The 18,795-nt window shown below is 38.1% G+C and overlaps 1 protein-coding gene across 24 annotated transcripts in view; it reads left to right on the top strand.

Moving 5' to 3' along the window:
* The first annotated feature begins 544 nt into the window (after positions 1-544).
* The window catches only part of EPB41 (erythrocyte membrane protein band 4.1), a 216,212-nt gene continuing 197,961 nt past the window's right edge, over positions 545-18,795 (top strand). For 9 of the 24 annotated variants that reach the window (XM_056795405.1, XM_056795401.1, XM_056795390.1 and 6 more), the window contains exon 1: positions 1,030-1,289. The gene's annotated coding sequence lies outside the window, so the exon portion shown is untranslated. Of the gene's footprint in view, positions 1,001-1,029; positions 1,290-18,795 lie in introns of those variants that run through there. The other 15 variants (XM_056795415.1, XM_056795406.1, XM_056795397.1 and 12 more) reach the window with 6 other exon arrangements.

The following is an 18,795-nucleotide window of genomic DNA, read 5'->3' as shown; positions in this document are numbered from 1 at the left end:
TACAAATCAGTGCTTGCTTTATTGTTTGGTTGATTGTCTAGAGACAAGTGATGGAGAGATTATGCTGTAAAGTTATGTTATGGGCACATTTTTTCCCCCTTCTTCCACAGAGTCTGTTAAATATTTGCCAGGATAGGGTAGTGGGTTGGATATGAAGTCAGAGCTGGAAGGATGGTTAAAGATACTATACTTGTACAATTAGATTGCTTTATCGTCTGGGGGGAGGGACAGGAGTGGGGGAGGGAAGGTGGAAAGGACGGGGAAAATTTGGACTCAAAATTTAAGAAAAAAATGTTAAAATTGTTTTTCACATGTAAATGGTGGAAAAGAAAATGTTATTTAAAAAATAAGGATATTGTCCCCCAAACGCGAATAATAAAGGAAGAAACTGAGGCTTAAGGGAAATTTCCGTCCCAAATAACCCTTCTCCAATGCCCTAGGGCTGGGCCTCTTACGGGACGGGCCTGGCGCAGAGTCGGAGACAGTGCCAGGTGCAGGTGCCAGGCTCCCTCCACGTTCCACCAATAGCCAAAAGTGCCGCACTCCAGAGGAGGGCTCAGAGGTGGGGCTACCGCGTTTGGCAGTTCTGCTTCCAGCTGGGTCCCCTTATGTTTCTCTGCCTCTTGCCTGCCGGGTTCTCCCGGGACCGGAACTTTTCCTCCGCCTCCTTCCCTGTGAGGGCAGGCCCGGGTCCCAGCGGGATCGCTCCCCACGTGGGTGCGGCGCGGGGCTAGAACCCGGCCGGGTTTAGAGCTGGGGTTTGGCCCGCGCGTGCGCACGCGCCGTCCGCTCCTTCACCCCCCCCCCCCCTCCTCCCGCCCTTGCCTCCTCCTTTTTCTCTCCCCTCTCCTTACTGGTCTTAGGGAAGGGGGGGGAGGGAGAGCGAAGCCAGAGCTTGGTTTCAGCCAATAGACTAGGGGCCCGTGGGTCCGGCCCCCTCCTTCCCTCGAGCGCGGCCCAATCGGAGTTTACTACAATGTTGTGGGGCCCGGAGGAGGGGGTAAGTTGAGGAGAGGCTGGGGGAGGGGGAGGCGTGCGGGCGCGCGTGAGGGCCGCGAGGCCGGGGCCGCGGCGCCGCCGGGGACGGTCGGCAGGGGGAGGCGCGCGCCAGGCTGCTCTAGCCTTCCTTCCTGCTTCCCTTCCTTCGCTCACTCGCTCGTTCTGGCGGTCGGTTGGTCAGTCAGTCAGTCAGGCGGGCAGCCCGCGAGGCGGCGGCGCCTCCTGCCATTGTTCCTTGGGCAGCTGCGGCGGGAGCGAGAGCGGGAGAGGCGCGAGCATCCCGAGCCACGGTGAGGCGAGGCGGACCAGGGCTGGGGCTGGGGCCCGGGCGGGCGCGGAGCTGTCCCCGAGGGGACGGTCCTGGCGCTGCCGCAGCCTCTTTGTCTGCGGCAGCGCCCCCGGACTCCCTGGGCTCTGTGGCTACGAGGCCCCGCCGCGGGAGGGGGCGCCCGGTCTGTCGCAGGCAAACTGATAGGGAAACTGAGGCCCAGGGGGCGAGGGACTCGCCCAAGGTCACCCCGCAAGTTATAAGACTGGACCTCTGGCGGAGGATCTGGGGCTGGGCTCGAGTCCCTCGTTTTCCTAAGGAGTGCTCCGGGGCTCCCGGGTGTTGGGGCTCAGACCTGGGGGCGGGATGGAGGGAAGCAGGATTTCCAAAAAGTTTCTTCTTCTTTTTCATCCCTCTTCCCCCTGTGCAGGGTCATGCGGGGATGGAGGCTCGGGACTGGCTCAGAAGTGGCACCCCACCTTTCCTAGGTTTCTAGATAGCATTATTAATCTTCTTGAATAATACAGGTCTTATGTTTAGTAACAGTACAGGGCATTTACATAGCACTTTACACATGCCCATCTTGTCTTATCCTCAAAACACCCCTGAGTGGTAGATGCTCTTAGTGCCCCTGTTTTACAGATGAGGTTACTGAGACAGAGTGATTTGGCCATCATCACCCAGCTAGGGACTGGGGTAGGATTGGAACTCGGGACTTATGGACTTCCAAGCCCAGTACTCTTTAATCCTCCACAACACTGAGGTACCTCCAGAACCGGAAGGGACTTCAATGGTGATCCATCTTATCTTAACAGAAGGAAAAATCAGAGGGTCAGAGAAGTTAAGCAACCTGCCCAAGGGTCATCTGGGGCCCATATGGGGCAGAACTGAGATTTGGACCCACATCCTCCAATTCTTAAGACCTGTGCTTTTCCTTTCTCACTCACCATGCTGGCACTATAACCTTTTTTTTTTAAACCCTTATTTTCAATTCTGAGACAAGTATCAGTTCTAAGACAAGAAGATGGGATTAAGTGACTTCCTCGTGGGTCCAAAGCTAGGCAGTATCTGAGGTAATTTTTGAACCTAGGTCTTTCAGACTCTAAGCCTGGAGCTCTATCCATTGTGCTATCTAGCTGCCTTTATAGGTCCCCCCCCCCACCTCCCCCCCATCTCCCATTTTAAATTTAGAATATTTTTCCATGGCTACATGATTCATGATCCCTCTCTCCTCCTTTCCCCCTCCCAGAGCTGACAAGAAATTTCACTGGATTATACATGTATCATTGCACAATCCTGTGCAATTTTATGATTCCCATTTTACAGAAGAGAAAAATGAGACTCAGGAGAGGTGACCTAGCTAGATGTGGGACTGGAACTCTGCAAAGGTTCTGACTCCATAATTGACTATAACATGCTGTTTGCTCTTTTGTGTGTGAGATGAGTGAACTGTAGGCTTTGAAATGCCACAAGATTATGAGATAATAGTTTATATTTATATAGTGTTTTAAAGTTTGCAAAGCACTTTCCTTATGACAAACTTGTTCATGTAATTGTGACCCCTTTTGTGCAGATGAAAAGACTGAGGTACTGAGAGGTCATGACTTATTCATGGTTACACTACAAATTTGAAGCCAGGTCTCTAGAATCAAGAATCCAGGCCTTATCCCCTGTCACCTTCTGTCCTAGTGCTGGTACTTCAGTGGGTAATTTCATGCTATTTCCTAGTGAGATGATTTTGAGCATTTGAGGAAAATACACTTTTAACAATCTCCCAACTTGAGGGATTAAATGTCTATATTCCTTGTTTTTAGAATTCTATGCATAGAGTTATTTACTGTAGCATTGTGACTATACACACACAAATAAATATAAGTTACTAAGGATTGTATTGTTACCTGTGCAGATATTGGATACTAAACTTGTCCTCAGAATTTCATCTTCAAGCTATTATTCCTGGTGAGATTTTGTCCAAACAGGTTTATTCTTCCTAGGAACAGGCATTCTCTTGAGAGAGAAAATGATCTCACGTGGAACAAATTGCTGATGGATTGGTTTCTGGCCACATGATAGTGACTGTTACTGTTGTTTTCTTGACTGTACTCAGTCATAATTGAATAGTCTTTGGAGACTCTCTGGCATGTGTTGGAGATTTTTTGAAAGATACTGAGCTTTTTTTAGTAATTTGGATGATTTCACAGTTGCTATTTTGTTCTTTCTGCTTTTAGGGAAAACTGAAATAAATGGTTATACTCTGAGTATTATTGTAGTGGGTTTTATTGTTCAGCATGAGGATATATGGCAGTTCTTTTATTCCTTACTTTTCCCATTGTCTCAATGAATTTGAACTGAAACCTTTGTTGGTTTGGTCACTTACTTCAAGCCACCATTTTTCCTTTTTAAAATCTCATTTCACCCCAGTTCTGCTCATGTAATATAAATCCCTACTAAAAAATGCAGGAATGCCCTTTTTTCATTCTGTAAATCTTATCATAATTCTTTGCCCTTTGGATATTGACATTTCTAGAAATCTAGAAACATATGAAGTCTAAGATAATAATAGCTAACATTTATATAGTACTTACCATGCCAGGCATTGTGATAATGGTTTTGCAATTATTATCTCATTTGATCTTGTTTTCAATGTGTTCAATATTGTGTGGCATTTATCATTATTCTTAATCAGAATTCTGGAAGTGACTTTCTCTAGTGAAGGGGAAAAAGCCAAACTTTAGTCTTTATTGAGGAGAAAATACTTCTTATAAAGTTTTACCTTGCCAACTCTGTTAACTAGCCAAACAGAACTGAAAAGTCTAGAGTGAATTTGTCTTTCTGACATATTTGTCTTTGAGTTGTGCTTCCTTTAGTTAAAACAGTGATATAGTAAGTTCATTCTTTAGCTTAGGTTGACAGCTTCCTGTGATTCTTTCCAGTTCTTAATTTATATATTTCAAATAAAAATTCTGGTCTTTCAGTGGTCCAGATAATAAGAAAAGGAGAAAAAGTAAATTGGTATGTACTTATATTTAATTATATTTTGTAATTAACATAGATTAATCAGGAGATGCCTAAATTTTCTTTTTATCTTAAAAACTCTATATATGCAGTTTCCATTCAGGTTTTTAAGTGTGTTCAAGACATAATCCAGCAGTTGTGGAATCAGACGCAAGTGATGAATGAGTTAGTAAGCTAATTTCTTTAGTTGTGTGACTGAAAATCAGAAATATGGAAATTTATAGTATTGGTAGTATTGTCATTAGTAACAGGTACTAGATTCACAGCATCTCTTTTGCAGGCATCTTAAGACATTTCTGATATAGAATTTTATTGATAGTATTTTTAGGAAGATAGCCAATAGAAAGTATTTACCAGTAGTAGTCAAGAAGATTGAATATAGCAAATCACAGGAATTCAATTTCCCAGGTTCAATATAACAGCATTTAGTAAGGGCCTGCTATATGTCAGGGGTTGGGGTTAACTACAAAGACAAAAAAATGACAGTCTTTCTTTTTGAGGGGTTATTTTTTTTCCCCTCATGTGGTATAGCACATTCATTGTTCAATAAATACTAGGTATATATTAAATTAATATAAAGTAATTTCACACTGGAGGAGGACACTAATGGTAGGAGATGAATAGGAAAATGCCCTTCTGGGAAATAGCACTTGATCTCAGCCTTAAAGGGAATTAGGAAATTCCCAGGATTGTTGAGGGAAGTTCACCTGGGGTTTTGGGGTTGGGAGGGAAGTGAGTAGCAGCTTGTCCAAAGGCACCGAGGTGGGAAGGGGAATCCTGGAGTACAAGCTTTTATTGAAACTCCCTATAACTTTCCCCAGATCCTAATTTTTTCCATAAGGAAAATGTTCTTGATCTCTATCTAGTTCAACTCACTGGAACTCTGTACAGCAAAGGTTCTCAGCCTGGGTGCCTATAACTCCAGGGAGTCTGAGAAACTTTTGAATGAGATTTGAGAATATTTCATAAATAACCATATCATTTTGTTGAAATTGACATTTTAATTTTATTTCTTATGAGCATATGCATAATAAACTCTGAAATTTATTTCCTTTCATATCGAATAGGGAATGAGGGAAAGTTATCTTCTCTTAGAGTGTAAACTAGAAGCAGGGATTATTTCATTCATTGTATTTGTGGCCCCATAGTGCTTGACACATAGTAGGTACTTAATAATTTACTTGTTGACTGGTTTGTTTACTGAAAGTTTAAAGGTAAGGAACTTGGTGGTGGTGGGGGGGGGAAGGCAGAGAACTTGGAGTTTAAGTAATATATGTAAAAACCTTGGTTCTACTGCTATCTCAGTCACATTCATTTATATATATACATTCATTCTTTTATGGAATACTGTGTGTATGTCTCTCTATTCTTTGTTATTATAATTTTAAACAGGCACATGTCTAGGTCCTCTTATAACTGAGGGAGTCTAAACCTCTTGAGTTTTAGGCTTTTGTGTTATGTGCTGTGAATGATGCAGAGTTGAAATGTCCAAAATGTTAGGCCAAATAGAATAAAGTGAAATTGAGTAAAGTAAAATGTAAAGGCCAGTTTTTTCACACTCGTGAAATCAATTTTTTTGAAACTTGTGTACGGTATATAGGAGGTGTGATCAGAAAGCAATTTCAGTATGATCTTCAGAATTGTCAATCCCATCTTAGGTTGCAAGGGAGGAAAAAACAAGGTATCTAGGACAAAGGAAAGGGCTGTCCCATTGTAGAGGAATTAGGCTTGTTCCTAGATAAATTTTGACCTTAAAATTAGGAAAATCTTAAAAATTAGAACTGTCTAGAATGGACTGTCTTAGGAGTTTATTGGATCAGACATTCAATAAATTTGTTTATTATTATTGTATTTGGTGTAGAGATGTCCTTAGAGGTTCCTTCTAACTCTGAGATTTTGTGAATTAAACATGGTCCCCTGCCTTTAGAGGTTGTCTTTTCCCAGGGTTGATAAATATATAAATAATTATACAAGAAAGCATATTTCCTTATTGTTTACCTATGTTACTTGTCTTACCATTTCCACTAAATTGTAAATTTGAGGGTAGAAACTTTCTTATTTATCTTTGTATTTTCCTCAACACTTTGTAATGCTTACTAATTGTTTGTTAAATGAATTCAAAGCAAAACACTTCCTTTCCTAGTGCTTCATTTCCCCCATTTATAGAGGAAGTAGGATTCTATCTTTAGCCTAGAAGCATATTGTAAAGGTTGAAATGACTAACCTACTTCCAAGGAGTTTTATACATATAATAGTTTATTATGAAAATTAATAATTGTCAGAATTTTTAGGATTGTTGTAGATAGTTTTTCACTTTAGTCAAATTTATTTCACTTTAGTCTCCTTGCTCACCTCTAATAGGTGCAGATCAAAACCAACTGGGGGTGGGGAGGGGCAGCTGGATAGCTCAGTGGATTGAGAGCCAGGCCTAGAGATGGGAGGTACTGGGTTCAAATATGGCCTCAGATACTTCCCAGCTGTGTGACCCTAGGCAAGTCACTTGACCCCCATTGCCTAGCCCTTACCACTCTTCTGCCTTGGAGCCAATACACAGTATTGACTCCTAAATGGAAGGTAAGGGTTTAAAAAAAAAAAAACCAACCCAGGCCTTCTCATCCTTCTCTGTACTTGTCTATGTCTCCCTGTAAATCCTTCACAAGGGATCCACCTACTATGTGACAGTCCAAGTATCTTGGCATTATTTAAACTACCAATGCAGCCTCTCTATCTGTTGTTCTTTTCTCTTGTTAAATGGCTGGCTCAAATCGTTTTGTACATACATTGATTTGATATCTTTTTTTGCATAGTTCATCGTTGGAAATATGTTTCAGCCTATTTACTCCCACCATGCATTTCTCTATTGCCCTTTGGGTGACCTGTGATTGTGATTCCTCAGAGATTGTAGTAATTTATGATTCATACTCATATAGCATCACCAGAAGAATATTAAAAAAGGAATAGGCAGGCTTTTGCAAATAATATTCTATAGCAGACCACATCTTTACGGGTTTACAATTGTAGAGAATACAAGACCCCACTGATTGTTAACTATAAAGTATTTGATTCATTTGAACAAAATGCTGTGGTAAAATACTTAGCCATATGTTGGTCAAGTAGTATTAATATTTCATGACCTTGCTAGCCAGCTTGTTGCTAGATTATCATCTCCATGAGGACAGAGGCATGATCTTATTTTCTTTGCATTTGAGTGCCCAGCACAGTACTTAGAGTTCAAAATACCCACAATACTCTAGAGCTTTCCTATTACTAATACTGAACCCTAATGTGAATTACAATGGTCAAAAAAAAATATCATGGGGCAGCTTGGTGGTTCAGTGGATTGAGAGTCAGGTCCAGAGACTGGAGGTCCTAGGTTCAAATCTGGCCTCAGATACTTCCCAGCTGTGTAACCCTGGGCAAGTCACTTAACCCCCATTGCCTAGCCCTTACCACTCTTGTGCCTTAGAACCAATACACAGTATTGAGAAATATATATCTATATCTATATCTCTCTCTATATGTATCATAAGACTGTCATTTAGCCTTTTGGTAACAAACCTCTATGAATGTAGTAGCCAAGTAGATTGCCCAAGCATTTCTTGTTTGGTGAATGAGGCCATTCTTCTTGCTGGAGAATCTATCTTATTTCCATTCCATATCACAGAGAAGTCCAAATAGGACTAAAGTGGAGGAGGGCACCTAGAAGGCACGTAAGAAATGAAGGCTTGCATGAAGGAAGAGAAAGACTGTCAAAGTCAGATTAAAAAAATTATTTCAAAATTATATTAATTCATCTTTATATATATTGTGATCTAGAACAACCCATTTAATATGTTGATGTATATATTATTTCCAACTGGAACATTGCTGATCATCTGCATCATTTATGAAGTTTTGGGCTTTTTGCCTTAAGATACTTTGAATATATAAGAATACTTGTGTCAAGACACTCACTGCTTAGACTTAGACTTTATATTTGATTAACTGAGGTGGAAAATGCTATAGGAAAAAAAAGAATAATTTGAAAGAAATCTTGTTGGTTATCTATTGTTATCTGTCTTACCTTCACTTTGAGTTTTGTCAGTAGCACCAGCTGTCCTGTTTTTCTTTAGTAAGCTAATTCTGGATTAATAAGAGATTCAAGTAGCTAAATTTCTCATGGTTGTATTCTGATTTGAAGATGGGAAGAGGGGTTACAGTTTTTGTAGCTCTGGAAATTTTTGCCTTTTTGATAGCACATTTACTTAAGAACTCTACCATTTGCTAGTTTGGGTGCTGAGGAACTCAGCAGTTACCAAATAGATAGAACTAGGTTAACTAGAGGAAATCAGGTTCTTCCAGGTGGCACACAGCTTGTGGTCTGCACCTGTTCTTTGCTGTTGAAAGGGGAAATTTTTCTTTAGGGTTTGTTTTACAACTAAATCAAATCCCTAGGTATGTCTTTGTTAAATTTTAGTATTAACCTCACATTTTCCAATGTTTGAACCTCCTTGTTCAGGAAATAAGTTGCCATGTTTCAATTTTAAATTAAAAATTATATTGATAATTTAATTTGAACAGATTGGAGAAGCAACCCCCCCAACATACTCCTAACTGAATCTTGTTCAGTGTATAATCCCTGAAAGCTGTTGATTAAAACATCACACAGGAGCAGTTTCAACTGATTATACTTAATACATGGATATTTTTCTATTCTTATCAGGAAAGACATGTATGTTTCATAAGTTAGTACCAACTGTCTGAAATTTCTGATGAGTTTTGCTATTTGAAATTGTCATTAAAGAGTTGTAATAATTGTATTCTTTTGGCTCTTCCTTATTTGTTGAAATATTCATTATTCCATATGACACAACAATACTTTTTTAACTTACCACAATTAGTCATTGTCCAGTTGCTTGATGGTAATTTTTCCAATTTTTTGCTATTATTGACAATCAGCATACCTTTATTAAGTACCAGCTATGTTCCAGGTATCATGCTAGGCATTGGGGGATGATACAAAGACAAAAATGATACAGTTTTTGACCTCAAGAAGCTTATGAGTGCAGCATATATCAGGATACCCAAACCACAGCTACCACATCACTTTAGACACCACTCTACCTCAGATCTCTGTGGAGGTGGGCTCAGCACCCTGAGCCCCAAACCACCTGGAATAGATGCCTGACTCAGCTTCCAACTGGCCCCCTGTAGCCATCATTCCAAGAAGCAGTCCCTGTGGTGATATGACCTAGAAATTGCTTCAATTTCTGCTCCTACTCCCTCCACAACCATAACTATTGAAGACCTAGAAAAGAAGGTCCTTAACAACAAAGTCCTTGAGTCTATCAAATAGTTGAAAACCAGAAAGGAGGCCAGTTTGCCTGGATCATAGAATATGGAAAACAGATTCATTCTTACTAAGATTGGATATATAAGTTGAGCCCAGATTGTGAGAGCTCTAAAAGATAAGTAGAATAATAATTATATTAAATCTTAAGAGGCCATAGAATCAGTGGGATTTATTGACTAGGATAGGATAGTGATCAGACTTGCACTTTAGGAAAATCACCTTGGTACCTGTAAAGGATGGCTTGGAGAAGGGTGAGATTTGATGCTGGGACATCAATGAGGAGGCTGTCGTAGCAGTACAGGCCAGAAGTGATGGGGGCCTGGCTAGGATGGTGGCTGCCTGAACAGAAAGAAGAGGACAGATACCAGGGAATTTGTGAAGATAGAAGTGACAAGATTTAGCAATTGACTGCATATATGGGTTGACAGAGAATAAGAATTTGAGGATGACACTGAAGTTGCAAACCTGGGTGACTGGAAGGATAGTGATGCTTAAAAGAGGGGTAAGTTTTTTTTTGGGAAGGAAAATGAGTTGAGTTTTAGATGTTTAGGAAATGCAGTTTGAAATATCTGGTAGGTAGTTACATAGTCATAAATAATTATAGTGCTTCTATAGATATTTTCATTCAGAAATTTTTTCTGGTTAATAACATTGTGTAATAAACCTAAAAGTGAGAGCCCCTGGATCAAAGTATATAGTTTAGAAACTTCCATAACCCTCAATTGTTTAATATAATATGTATTAACTATTCATATTCCCTATAAAAGACATCTTTTTTCATCCAATTCAATACATATTTATTGAATAGTGATTGTTTGGAAGGCATTGTGATGGGTGATGTGGGGCAGTGGTGTCCACAAGTAAACATTATATATATTCTGTCATATTTCTATTTATTTTGTTAAACATTTCTCAATTACATTTTAATGTGGTTTGGGCCACACTCAGAAGTGTTGCTGTTGACACCTCTAATTAGGGATGAGATTAGGATATGGCCCTTGGGGCCCCCTAGGAGTTTGTGGTCTTTTGGGGGTGATTTGACATTATATTCTATAGTCCATATTTTTATAATCTTTACAGATTTACAAAGTGCTTTACTATAGGATAGTGCCTTGTAGTCCAAACCCCCTCATTTTGCAGAGGTAACTAAGGCCTAGAGGGGTTAACTGATTTGCTCAGTGTTATACAGATAATGTGCAGTAGAGCCAGAAAGAGAACCCAGAGTCTGACTCTGAAGCTCACTACTTTTTTCACTGCCTCATGTTATCTCATTTGGGGTTCACCTGAATCTTGTTAGATTGGTTAAAAGTCAGTGAATATTTTAGAGGTGAAACTGAAACACAGTGTGGTAATATGAGACTTGCTTAAGATTTTCTAACTCAGTGAAGCCCACTTTTTTATTCCATTTCTGGTGTTTTTCCATTATATTGCCTTAATAGATATTATAGAGAGAAGAATAAGAAAGTGATTAGGAGGAATAAAGTGCTAGGTTAGGACTGAGGTCAGAAGTATTAATTGTGGTCTGGATGGTGTTGATTAGGAAATGATTTCTGTAAAAGATGGCATTTGAGCTGTCCTTTAAAAGGGATATTTAGTAAATTTGTATTTTGAACTATCATCTCATATTTGGTTTCATTTGTCTTTCTTACTATCTTTTTCTTTATCTGTAAAATGAGAATATCAGACCTGCCTACTTTATTGGGCTGTTGTGCAGATCAAATGAGAATATATGTGAAAGTATTTTATTTGTTAAATCTTAATGCACTCTCCAATATCCCCACTTTACCCCAGACTCTTGTTCTACAGAGTGTAGCCATTTAAAAAAAATATTCTTTTTTGATAGGCTTTATGTGTCCCATATTAATGTTTACTAGTATAATATTTTAATGTGTACAGTTCAAATTGAACAATTTAGAAAATTTAAAACCACAGACCAATTTTCCCCCATTAATTTTTGTTTTCTAATTGTGAGTAAATTGAAATCATAGCTTTTCACAACAAATGTGAATTTGAGCTTTCTTGGCAAATCAGATTTCCAGGATATACCTCTTTCCCTCCTTTCAGAGTGAGTTTGTTACTGCAGGGCAGCTTGTTGCTGCCTAAAAGCCACAGGACACTTGAATGCTCTGCAGGTACTTTGATATATGTTAACCAGCCGGTTCTGGTCTAAAATAAACAGCCTGCAATTTGCAATGTGAGCTATGCACAGTTCTTGCTTATCTAGTTAGTTTTTGAAGGTGTCTATTCAGCTGCCAGTCAGTGATCTGATCTTATGAGCTTCAGAATAAAAGCAGTCATAAAAGAAGCCAGTTTTCTTGTAAAAATCAAGAAATCAGTAAATTCACATCACTATTCTATTTCCTTATTATTAGACAAGCACACTTCTCACGCTACTGGTATGTTTTCCTGTAGGTTCTCTCAGTCAGCAAATCTACTGTTGATCTCTTGAACATTTGGATGAAGATTGTGCTTTAAGTGTATTCTAAGAATATGACCCAGATACAGTTTACCTTAATTCTTTGGTGATATGATTATCTTACCAACCTTTTCTTATAAACAACTTTTTCCCCTTTTGGGTAGGAATCCATCTTTGAAAGTGTCCAGTTGTAAAGAATTCATAGCTAGTGAAAGAGCAATGGATTATTTCAATTTATAGTAAAAGAATCCTTAAATTAGACTTGGATGCCAAAATGATATAGTTTTTGTTGTTTATTTAAATTTGGTACTACGTTATTGGTAGCATACTGTGTAATTTTTATGACCTGGTTCATGGTGTGTTCAGTACTCTTCAGTGCAATAAATACACTTGCAAACACACTGGGTTAGATTAGTATTTTGATTCAATCTGCTGTGATTTAATGAATATGTAGTGAGATGGTTGAAGAATACCTAGTGTTTTGTATAAATAGTATATATAAATTATAGAATTAAGGAAGAAAGTTCTAATAGAGTACAGTGATAGATACTGTAATTTTCAAACCATCCCTTTTTACCTCTCTTAATTGCTATGTTCTGGGTGCTCTTCTCTTTTTTCCTTTACATGTTAACTTGGTGATCTCATTAGATCCCATGGTTTCAATTAATATTTCTATGTAGATGCTTCTTTAATCTACATATCCAGTCTTCGTTTGTCTTCTGAGACAACATTATCAACTATCTTTTGGACATCTTTAGGTATCTCAAACTGAACATGTTCAAACTGAATTCATAATCTTTCCCCCTGAATCTACCCCCCCCCCTCGCCCTTTGAACTTCCCCATTACTGTCCAGGGAAGTATCATCCTACTAAATAACTTGGGTTCAAAACCTCAGTGTTGTCCAGAACTGCTCATTCTTACTCATCCCGTGCTATCCAATAAGTTGCCAAATCCTGTCATTTCTATCTTTATGTCTCTTGTATAATTTCCCTTCTCTTTACAAATGTAGCTATTACTGTTGTTTGAGTTCTCATCATTTCTTGCCCGCACCATTCCAGTAGTCTTCTAATTGGACTCCTTGCTTCAGGTCTCTTCCTACTCCCATCCATCCTCTACTCAAATTTTTAAAGGGTATGTCTAACCCTCTCCTCCCCTCTATCCCCACTCAGTTAACTTTAAAGATTCCCTATTATCTCCAGGATCAAATACAATTTCTATGTTTGTCATTTAAAGTTCTTTACAACCTACCTCCTTCCTATCTTTCTAATCTTCTTATACCTAACTCCCTTCCATGCACTTTTTGATCTAACTATTCTGGCCTTGATTGTTTTCATACCACAATCCATTTTTAGTCTCTGTACCTCTATACATCTTAATTCTTCCTCTTAGTGCCCCTGACTTCTTTCAAGACATATATATATATAATATGTACGTAATCATTTACATATTATCTCCTCATTGGACTGTAAACTGTTTAAGAGTAGGAACTGTTTTTGCCTTGTCTTGTAACCTCAGCACTTAGTACAGTGGCTGCTACAGGCACATTTAAATACTTGTTGACTCTCATACTAATAATTATAGACATTGTATAAAAAAACAAAAATAGAAATTAAAAGTGGTTTACATAAACCTGAAATGATATTTGTTTCTGGATTAAATGGATTCATTTCTGGATTCTGGCCAATGCCATTTATTGACTAAGGGATTGACATCAGACCTATGCTTTAGGGAAATCTTTTGGGCATATGTGTGGAGATGGTTGAGTGAAGAGAAATTTAAAGGAAGGAAACCTATTAGGAGACTTTTGAAATGGCTCAGGAGACAAGTGATGAGGGACTAAACTAAGATGGTGGCTATGTCAGAGAGAAAGAGGCAAATGTGAAATATTTGGTAACTAATTGGATATGATGGGTTAAGAGTGAGAAGTGGAGGATAGCATTTATATTGTAAGCCTTGGTGATTGGGAGGTTGGTGGTGCCTTTGACAGTCATGGGGAAATTTGGAAGAGAGGAAGGTTTGGAGGGGAAGATGATGAATTCTGTTTTGGATGTGATAGTTTTAAGATGACTATGGGACATTCAGGTAGATTCCAATAGGCAATTGGGGATTCATGCCTGGAGGTCAAAAGAGAGGTTAGAGCTAGATAAATAGATATGAAAATCATCTGCCTAGAGATGATAATTGCATCCAGGAGTTAGCAGTACATGCTTAATAATAATAATAAATGCCTTTTCATTTATTCATTTTCATTTGAATCCTCATAAACAGCCCAGTGAGGTAGATAGGCCAGTTATTATCCTCATTTTAAGATGAGGAAACTAAGACAAAAGAATTAAGTGATTTGACAAACAATAAGAACAAATCAGGACTCACTTAAGTTAAGTCAAGTCAACAAACATTTCTTTAGCACTTCCTGTGAACCTGCACTTGAGTAGAGGGTAGATTGAGAATCCTTTTCATTCAAGCATACCCCCTCTTCTTATTTAATTTTGCTTGTTAGGTGGACTAGATGGGATATGTGGTGCTGTGGACTTAGATTGTTAATAGGAATTAAAAGTAAATACTATTCTTCTTAATAAATTATTGTTAACATTGTTAACTAGTAGTCAATAAACCCATCTATCTGTCATTTTGGAAATGTGGTATTATTACATGTTATGATTCTGAAGAAGAGTAGAGTGAGACATAAATGAATAGGCTATTTTTAAGGTTTCTTCTAATTTAGGATTCTGACATTTATAATGGTAATATCATTTGTAATTTATGAAGATCCAGTACTTTATCAGGGTTTCTTTATAATTGCTATATAGCTATTATTAAGTATTTACATGAGTTCTCAAGAAATCTTATTAAAATTTTTTTTTCCATACGGTCAGATCAGAATGCAGGCAAAGTACCAACTCTATTCTATTGTACATCAGTATGATTTTCTGTGTATAACAAATTTAGATCCATTTAATTGATTAATTTAAATCACTTAGATGTCCTTAGATGGAATGTTTCTTACCTTGATCCATTAATTTGGCACAATAGTATGGGGAAAGTCATCGTGGGCTACTTTTTAGTCATGTAGATACAAGCAGAATTGTCAAGCATTGCAAGGAGGTAAGCCCTCAGATTTTACCACCATCTAATTCAGTTTGTAGAAGGGATATGTATAGTACAGTTGAGAGATGAAGCCTCATTATCATTGCAGATTCCTCCCTTCTCCCTAGGCCCTTCTCCTTTCCCTCATTGTTTTTTCCCTCTTTTTAGTTAATGACCCAGAATTTCTACACCCCTGCAAGCTTACTACCTGCAGAGTCCTGCTAATCTCAGTAGCATTATGTAATTACACAAGTCCTTTACATGGTATCATGTGATGTTGTGTATGTGTCCTCCCACGCATGTATCTTTATAGAGTAGTTTCTCTCCATCTGGTGTTAGAGATGAGCTACTTGTGAGGCTATTTTTAAATCTTCAGGCTTCCTGGCATCTTCTCTGCTTGAACTAACATCACTGCTTTGTGAATGTAAGAAAATCCAGAGTGTTTGCGACTCTTCAATGTGAAAGTGAATAGTAGTTTTATTTGTTTTGCTAATTATGTCTTTGTGTTGGAACCAATCTTAAGGTGTAGGATTGAGAAATGTTTAATGGATTACAAAGAATATTATGAATCAAAACCTAAATAATTTTGTATAATGCTTACATGAGGGTAACAACATAACCACAATTATAAACCTTGGGTTAATTTCGTTGTTCAAGTTGTGTCTCTTTGTGACCTCATTTAGGTTTTCTTTGCAGAGATGCTAGAATGGCTTCCCATTTCCTCTTCAACTCATTTTACAGATGAAGAAACTGAGGCAAACAAGGTTAAGCTACTTTCCCAGGGGGGTCACATTGCTAGTAGTGTGAGGCCAGATTTGAACTTGGGGAGATGAATCTTCCAGACTCCAGACCCTGCACTGTATTCACTGTGACACCTATCTGGTTAATTTTATTTCATGTATTTTGTTTTGATAGTCACTAGGTTTGTCAAGTCATCTGACCACTGGAAATAATTAGCTAAACCAAGAAAGTATAGAAAAGACAAAAGTTCTTTCTTATCTTAAGGAGGTGGTGTGAAGAAATGGGGGTGACTAGTAGAAGGCAGCAGTGAAAGTGAGCCAAAAGATATTCAGTGAAGTCTTTGACAATTACTCTAGTCCTTCATTGATAATCTTGTGAAATTCTGGCTACATTTAATTTATCACATAATTTACCCCTTAATTATATGTTTCCTCTCTTATTTGATATTGTTCCATGTAGCAAAACAGCTCATATACTGCCTCTTAGGGAAAACCTTTCTTAATCCCCCTAATTTTTAGTGTTTTCCTCTCTCAAAATTTCATGTATATATTTATTATCATTATTTACAAATGTTATCTTCACAGTAGAATGAAAGCTCCTTAGGTTAGACTTTTTTTGTTTATATGTTTATCTTTGTATCCCTAGGACCTTGCACAATGCTTTACACATATTAGATGCTTAATAAACATTTGTGGGCTTTTATTCTATTGGCTTCCTAACCAGATTGTAAATTTAAGGGCAGAGACTTTGTGTTATGATTCTTTATTATTTTTTTTTCCTGCATCTCTCCTTGTTGCCTTGCCTGTTCTTGGGCACATAGTAACCACCTCTGATGTTGAAAAATTAAACCATTAGCTTTGGCAGAAACCATAGTTCATCTAGTCAATCAAGTATTTGAGAGATTCTGGGCCCACATATCTCTCACCATTTATACTAGTAGATTGGAAGAACAACTCCTAAGACCCAAGAATTCTCAAGTCGGAAGGGACCTTCAAACCTTACTTCTCTCCAAGTGTAGGAATCTTTTTTGTTATATAGTCTTGACAGATAGTTATTTAGTCTCTGCTTGAGTGAGCATTTTGTTTTAGTTCTTTCTATAGATCATAAAGTAGCATGTTCCCATTTTGAGTAGTTTTAATGATTAAGAAATTCTTCAAGATGATTAAGAAATCTATGAATATCTGCCAAATTGAAGGATCTAATTCTATTCTGTGAAGCAATACAAACCAAATCTGGTCTTTCCATGGCAGCCTATTTGAAGACTGTTATCAGATCTCTTTCCTTGGGCATATCCTGTTTTGTCTCCCACTCTTTCCTCTACAGTAAACATTCATAATTCCTTTGACTCTTTCTCCTGTGATATGGTTTCAAGTCAGTGAAAGGTAAAGGGAAACAGTATATAAAGAGATAAAGGGTTTGGAAGAGTTAAAGCTAGGCTATAGATTTTTAGGGGAAAACCTAGGATGTTATAATCAGATCATAAGTACACAGTCAAATCAGGAGTTGGTTCTCATTGAACAGGCTTGAATGTAATGAGGAGAAGGGAAGAAGACTTCCTTCTGTCTGTTCAGATGATCAGGAGGATCTGTGGTTTCATCTTTGTGGGGCCTAATTATTTTCATTCTGTATGTGCTTAAGGAACATTAGACACAGATAATTATTTTAGAATTACTAATTTGGAATCATGAGAGCATTTTTCATTTAATCTTGTCTACTCCCCTCCCCCCTAGCCCAAATTTGTGGTTTGTAATAGGAATCCAAACACTAAAGGTAAAAATCATTTTCCTGAAGTTATTTGATAGATTTTTTTGTATAGTTAGGGTTTTAAATTTCTAGTGAAATATTTCTTTTTGCAACTCAGTCAACAAACTGTTTACTACATGTAAGATATGGTGCTTGGAATTATATATTTTCATTCCTTCATAAGCTTTCATGCTTAAATCTTTAACTTTATGAATTTGAAGGCATGATAGTAGAAAGAATACTGGTTTTACTTAATAGTAGCATTCTCCTTGTTATATTTGAATAGAAGTTAGCCTAATGAATATAACAGTGGACTTGGGTCAGGAAGACCTGGTTAAAATTCCATCTTAGAAACTTAGGAAGCATGTGACCATGAGTGGGCAAATCACTTTACCTCTCAGACCCTTGGATTCCTTGTTAAAATGAGACTAATTCTTGCAGTGCTGGCCTCACAGGGTCAGGAAAACCCTGTAGCATTTAAAATTATTATTATAATATATGTAAAGTACTTTATCAATGTAAAAGTACTATGTAAATATTAGTTCTTCTGATGAAGTTTCCCATATTTCTATGTTAGACAGTGGGAAATATAAAATTATATGGGATAGTTATTATCTTTAAGGAGATTATAATTCTATAGGGGAAATAATGCATGGTACCCTGTCATGACATAAACTAGCAAGTAGCTCAAGTGTAAGTCTTGGTTTCATTTCATGCTCTAAATTAGTGGGGGTGGGGTGGGGAGGGGAGCACTTTTGGCTGGGGTTGGAGTGACTGTCAGGACCTATGAAGGAGATTACATTTGAGAATTTGCCTTGAAGAATGATTTCAACAGGCATAGATACAGGGGAGGAGGGCATTTTAAGTATGGACAAAAGCCTGAGTAAAGTTATAGAGGTAAGAAAGTACTAGGCATCTATGGAAAATAGCAAATAGGTTTGAACATGTTTCATTTTGAGATATTTAAAAACGTAATTTAAGAAAGATTGTGGAAGGTATCGAGTGCCAGGAATTTTAGTTTTATTCTGTGGGCAAATCAGGAAACTCACAGAGCAGGTTCTTAGAAGACATTTAGTCCAATAAGCACTGGAGCAAGAGAACATCCCTAACAAATAATCATCTACCCATTGACTAAAGACCAACAGTAAAGCAGAGCTCAGGAGCTAGAAGTCAGTAGATGTGGTTTCTGATCT

This window comes from Monodelphis domestica, chromosome 4 (genome assembly GCF_027887165.1).
Source record: "Monodelphis domestica isolate mMonDom1 chromosome 4, mMonDom1.pri, whole genome shotgun sequence".
Lineage (NCBI taxonomy): Eukaryota > Metazoa > Chordata > Mammalia > Didelphimorphia > Didelphidae > Monodelphis > Monodelphis domestica.
Note: the sequence above shows the minus strand (reverse complement) of the source record. Positions and strands in the feature narration are given on the sequence as shown.